Genomic DNA, 6,329 nt, shown 5'->3' with positions numbered 1-6,329 from the left:
ACACAAAGTAGCGGACTGGGTCCCTCCTGGTCTAGCGGTAGCGCTGCGTGCTGCCGAGCCAGGTCTTGCTCTCTTTGTGAACCTTGGTTTTCTCTGTCGTCAGGCTCGGTGATGAGTGGCGGATGATGAGCGGATCCGTTCACCTCCAGATCTCCTAGCGCTGAATTAAGAGACTTGCAGGTGGTCACCACTCTTCCTCCAGCTGCGTCCCCTGCCGCACCCGTGCCTTTCGCGCCTGTTGGTTTTGCCAATGAGAAGGCACATCTCCGCGGGGGAAAAAGAAAGAGGAAGCCTGTTTCCGCCCGGTTTTGAACCGGGGACCTTTCGCGTGTGAGGCGAACGTGATAACCACTACACTACGGAAACGGGACAACCCCGATTCCTGAACACTGTATCCATGAAATCCCAGGTCCCGCCACCACGAACCACACCACCAACTCTAAGACTCAAAGAGGAACCTTGGAGCCCCAGGCTCTCTCAGGCACGGAGACGGCGGCTCCCGAGGGCCCTGCTTTAGGTTTCCCCGTCTGCCCTGAAGTGAGGCCCCTCGGGCCCCACAGGTGGCCTTCGGGGCCCCGCACCCAACGCAGAATCCTCAGATCCTCAGCTGCGCACCCTGAGTTCAGGGTCGCCCCCGCCGACTCCCCAGCTCCCGGCAGCCGCAGGAGGCGGGGACGGTGGGTGCGAGCGAGGCCCAGGTGACCCGAAACCCAGCGGCGTGGAAGCCGCCCTCCCGGGCTGCGGACCCGCGCCTCGGTGGTCCTCTTCTCGGGGCCGGTGATCAGCGCTCCGTGCTCTCAGGAATGACCGACGCTTCCAATCCACCCGGGACGCGCCCTCGCCGCTGTTCCTTTGCACCTGACTCCTGTGCTCTTTCTCTGAAAGTCCGTTGGGCACATCACTTCTCCGGTGTCCTCCTGGCAAAAGGGAGTCTCTTTGGTGTTGCCTAAAATGGCACCCCCACCGTCCCTGGGTGGGCTCGAACCACCAACCTTTCGGTTAACAGCCGAACGCGCTAACCGATTGCGCCACAGAGACAGCATTACAGGGTTCATTGGGACTCTCTATGGAGTAGACACTCATTCCCGGGGTGAGCGCTCTGTCCGCCAGTAAAACGGTGCCACTTCCTTGCCCTACCAGCCACAGATGCCAGCGCCCCAGAGAAACCGCCATCCAGGCCTCGAACCTTCCAGGCCTGAACCGAAATAGATCCAAGGACAGCTGAACACCGGGTTGTTCCCATGATGGCTCTTCCCGTTTCCTCGCCTACACCCAACAAATGAGTTTGCCCACCCTGGCAAAGGCCTCCAGGACGAGATTGAGCTTTCGGTTTCCTGTGTCCACCAGGCGGTTTCCACCAGAGTGGGATTTCCGTGGGTTCAGATGGTAAGAATCCGTCTACAATGCAGGACACCCTGGTTCAATCCTTGATTTTGGAAGATCCCCTGGAGAAGGGAATAGTCACCCGCTGCAGTATTCTTACCTGGAGAATCTTTGGACAGTGGAGCCTGGCAGCTTACAGTCCCTAGGTACACAAAGAGTTGAACACGACTGAGAGACCCTGACTTCTCTTTAAGTGAGTATAGCTCGTTTGTCTGAGTGTTTTCTTTAAATGGTTATTTTTACTCACATTGTAAATTTAACAAATATACACTTGTGAGAATAACTTCAGTTCAGTTCAGTTCAGTTCAGTTCATTCGCTCAGTCGTGTCCGACTCTTTGTGACCCCATGAATCACAGTTCGCCAGGCCTCCCTGTCCATCACCATCTCCCGCAGTTCACTGAGACTCACATCCATCGAGTCCATGATGCCATCCAGCCATCTCATCCTCTGTCGTCCCCTTCTCCTCCTGCCCCCAATCCCTCCAACATCAGAGTCTTTTCCAGTGAGTCAACTCTTCACATGAGGTGGCCAAAGTACTGAAGCTTCAGCTTTAACATCATTCTTCCAAAGAAATCCCAGGGCTGATCTCCTTCAGAATGGACTGGTTGGATCTCCTTGCAGTCTAAGGGACTCTCAAGAGTCTTCTCCAACACCACAGTTCAAAAGCATCAATTCTTCGGTGCTCAGCCTTCTTCACAGTCCAACTCTCACATCCATACAGGACCATAGGAAAAACCATAGCCTTAACTAGATGGACCTTAGTTGGCAAGGTAATGTCTCTGCTTTTGAATATACTATCTAGGTTGTTCATAACTTTCTTCCCAAGAAGTAAGTGTCTTTTAACTTCATGGCTGCAATCACCATCTGCAGTGATTTTGGAGCCCCCCCCAAAAAAAGTCTGACACTGTTTCCACCATTTCCCCATCTATTTCCCATGAAGTGATGGGACCGATGCCATGATCTTCATTTTCTGAATGTTGAGCTTTAAGCCAACTTTTTCCTCCTCTTTTACTTTCATCAAGAGGCTTCTTAGCTTCCTCTTCACTTTCTGCCATAAGGGTTGTGTCATCTGCATATCTGAAATTATTGATATTTCTCCGGCAATCTTGATTCCAGCTTGTGTTTCTTCCAGTCCAGCGTTTCTCATGATGTACTCTGCATAGAAGTTAAATAAGCAGGGTGACAATATACAGCCTTGACGTACTCCTTTTCCTATTTGGAAACCAGTGTGTTGTTCCATGTCCAGTTCTAACTGTTGCTTCCTGACCTGCATACAGATTTCTCAAGAGGCAGGTTAGGTGGTCTGATATTCCCATCTCTTTCAGAATTTTCCACAGTTTATTGTGATCCATACAGTCAAAGGCTTTGGCATAGTCAATAAAGCAGAAATAGATGTTTTCCTGGAACTCTCTTGCTTTTTCCATGGTCCAGCGGATGTTGACAATTTGATCTCTGGTTCCTTACCCGTCTCCAAATCAGAAATATATGAAGAATAAAAGAAGAGTTCTCCTGCCTCCATTCCCACTCCACCACTGACAAACTTATATGTTACAGGTAAGAGATGGTGGCAGCTTAGGAGTGTGATGAGCGCTGTGAGAAAACTAAGGGACCCAGGAACCCCGCCTCCCGCCCTGACAACTGTCTGCCCCTCTGGGCTATGGCAAAAGGGTGAAGGCAAAGAAAAAGAAAATAACACTCTTATTTGCAGAAATTTTACCTCAGATGGGACACTCTGGTTTAACCTAAATAGAATATGCGGTTGGTGATAGGGACCTAGGGGGTCCTCCCTGGCACAAAACCCAAAGTGGATTTCACTTCATTTTCTGAGGTGAGAGTGAGCTGAGTCGATCAAAGGAGAGGAGCAGAGAGAAAGCGAGAGGGATGAGCACCCACAGGAGTCAACCATATTGGAGTCTCCTCAGGGCCTTAGAAGAACTATCCTGAGGTTATAGGTGGGACGTATGGAGGCTATTGTGTAGACTAAATGAGATAATCAAATAACACAGCTGGCACAGAGGTGGCCAATATTAAGTATGTTCTAGGAGGAAACAATTAAAGATAAGCTGGCACTTCAGTCTTTTGTAACATTTGAATACATTTTTAAACATTTCAATAAATTTTGTCATGATGAATGTAACATCCATTCACAAAATAAATGTATATTAAAGAATAGTGAAGTGATAGTGAAGTTGCTTAGTCGTGTCCGACTCTTTGCGTCCCCATGGACCTTAGCCTACCTGGCTCCTCTGTCCATGGGATTTTCCAGGCAATAGTACTGGAGTAGATTGCCATTTTCTTCTCCAGGGGATCTTCCCGACCAAGGGATCGAACCCAGGTCTCCCGAATTGTAGACAGACGCTTTACCATCTGAGCCACCAGGAAGTCATATTAAAGAATAGAATAGAAAATTTAAAATGGAATTTATAAAAAAAACGCCACAAAAGGGACTTGCTTATAGTAGCTTTGTTCATAATAGTCCCCAAATTGAAAACCATTCAAATGTCCAGCACAAAGTGAATAGATATGATTGTGACATAGTCACTCCAAGAAACACTACTCTTCAATAAAATGAAACAAATTTCTGATACATGGCAACGATATGGATTAAAACTTCATTCACCCTGAGTGATGAAAAAAGTACATACTCTGCGGGGCCACCTATGGGAATTACTCCACTACTACCCTACTCCTCTGTGTCTTGTGTACACACACACACACACACACACAAGGACTTACGTCCAGGTAGTCTCTGATCCTCAGAGAGGATCTCTGGAGGAAAGCAGGTTGACTGGGAATCCTAGAATGCATGAAAAAGTAGGCTCATCGTCATCACCCTGTAAACGCCTTTTACCAAGGACATTTCCTCCATTGTTTGTAGCACTCTCTAGTTAACCTTTTCCGTATATTTCTCCAATTAATTTGGTTCTATCCATTTCCTCCTTTTTTCCCTGCATTTTCCTCCATCGCATCATAGAAAAAGCAAGAGAATTCCAGAAAGACATCTATTTCTGCTTCATTGACTCCACTAAAGCCTTTGACTGTGTGGATCACAACAAAATATGGAAAATTCTTCAAGAGGTGGGAATAGCAGACCATCTTACCTGCCTCCAGAAAAAACCTGTATGCAGGTCAAGGAGAGATGAAACCAGTCAGTCCTAAAGGAAATCAACCCTGAATATTCTTTGGGAGGACTGATGCTGAAGCTGAAGCTGCAAGCCTCATTCCACGAGGCAGACCTCTATTTTGTATTTAAAATGTGAATCTAAAACCTTGGAGGAAAGTGAAGTTGTTTCCGCCCGGTTTCGAACCGGGGACCTTTCGCGTGTTAGGCGAACGTGATAACCACTACACTACGGAAACCACACGACCACTTGTGTCTAGTGACATATTCAAGAACTGCATGTTTGAACACACCTGACCTTCAAATTTTCAAAGGAAGAGGACTCTGAAAACAATCCGTCAGGCAAGGATCTGCAGTTCCTGAAAGGGCCTGATTTAGGGTTCCTCGCCTCTCCCGGGGCGAGGTCCCTGTGTGCCAGCTTTGCGCCCAAGAGCAGAGGTCGCCTCCCCTGACTCCCCAGTTCTCAGAAGCCTCAGGAGCGGGGGGAGTAAGGTGCGTCTGAGCCCCAGGTGGCCCCACGTCCGTCAAGGTGGACACAGCCCTTCCAGAGGCAGATCCAGTGCCTTGGAGTCCCTTTCATGGCGCCAGCGGGGACCTGGCTCGATGCTTCCAATCCCACTCGGGAAACAGAGGACCCGCCTCCCCTCTGCCCCGCCTGACCCGTGCGCTCCTCTCTCGCAGGCCTTTCAGAGCAGCGCTTCTCCGGCGCCGCCTAGCACCGGGGGTTCCTCAGATTCCTGCCTCTGTGGCTGATGCTAGTCCTCTAGTTTCAGTCCAGACTTGCATCACGCTTTCACGTTTAGCAGGAACCGCCGCAAAGACTGAGGCTCGGGTCATTTGTTGAATTCCTTTGCCTACCAGGCCCAGCGTAAAGCCGCAGAGGAGCCAGGCGCGGTCCACGCAGATCTAACCGTCTTCATTCCAAACTTGAGATTCTGCTTGAAGGACCGCTTAGTTTTACATTTTACAATGTCTGAAACGCCTCTTGTTTTCCTTTTATAATTTTGCTGTTCAACAGGTCGTGGAGCGCGAGTTTAAGAGAGGTAAAGGCGTTTTGTTTTGTTTTGTTTTGTTTTTTTTCAGAAAGCCGGTGTCTTGAAGGGTCTTCGTATGTACCTCACAGCAGGCAGAGTTTCTTTTCGCTGAAAGGGTTTAATGCAAGGTTGTCTGTGTGTCTGTCTGTCTCTGGTTTCCTTTAGCAGTAGAGCTTCTCAATCTGGGGAATGCACGTGCCCTTTCCTCCAGCAGTGGCTTTCCTCCTTTTCTCAGTGCAGCGTTGCCTTCGCGTCTGAGGTTCACGGGCTCAGACCCCGAGGCAGGCGCGGGCCGCATGCGCACCGGCCCCCAGGCCGCAGGGCTCCTCTGGTCCGCGTGGACTCCGAGTGCGGTCGAGAGTGTGAGCGCGACAGCACCTCAAGCGCGCTAGAGGCCTGAGTTCCCAAAGAGGCAGACTTGAAAAGGGCTTTAGATCAGGGCGTTTCTCGAGATTTCGCCTTGCTTTCCTCCCCTGCAGGTCCTAGTTGTCACTCCCACCTTCCAGACAGAGGAGCGGATTCATCGTTTTCTGTCGCGTCCGGCATGCTGACGTCCCACGTGGACGGGACGAGGGTGAGGTGGTCCTCTCCCCGTCAGGGTGGACGCACAGCGGACGCCCGAGGGACCACAGACACACGGCTCCCTGCAGCAGAAATGGTGGGCACAGGGCTTCGGAGCCGGCGAGTGGACGCGCCCGAGGGACGGATCCATCCCCTGCCCCCGAAGGTGTGACAAAGCGCAACGACGCCCGCCCAACCCCTGGATCAGAGGTTCAGCCTCATCCAAGAA

At 50.5% G+C, this 6,329-nt stretch overlaps 3 non-coding genes across 3 annotated transcripts; all 3 read right to left on the bottom strand.

The window, feature by feature from the left end:
- Positions 1-293: 293 nt before the first annotated feature.
- On the bottom strand, positions 294-366 carry TRNAV-CAC. The gene has a single exon. It is a non-coding gene; the product is annotated as a tRNA-Val (tRNA).
- A 598-nt stretch (positions 367-964) lies between these two features.
- Positions 965-1,038, bottom strand: TRNAN-GUU. The gene has a single exon. It is a non-coding gene; the product is annotated as a tRNA-Asn (tRNA).
- A 3,633-nt stretch (positions 1,039-4,671) lies between these two features.
- Positions 4,672-4,744, bottom strand: TRNAV-AAC. Its single transcript has one exon. It is a non-coding gene; the product is annotated as a tRNA-Val (tRNA).
- Between the last annotated feature and the right edge of the window lie 1,585 nt (positions 4,745-6,329).

The sequence above is a fragment of the Capra hircus genome, unplaced genomic scaffold (genome assembly GCF_001704415.2).
Source record: "Capra hircus breed San Clemente unplaced genomic scaffold, ASM170441v1, whole genome shotgun sequence".
Taxonomy (NCBI): Eukaryota; Metazoa; Chordata; class Mammalia; order Artiodactyla; family Bovidae; genus Capra; species Capra hircus.
This window is presented reverse-complemented; position numbering and strand designations above follow the sequence as displayed.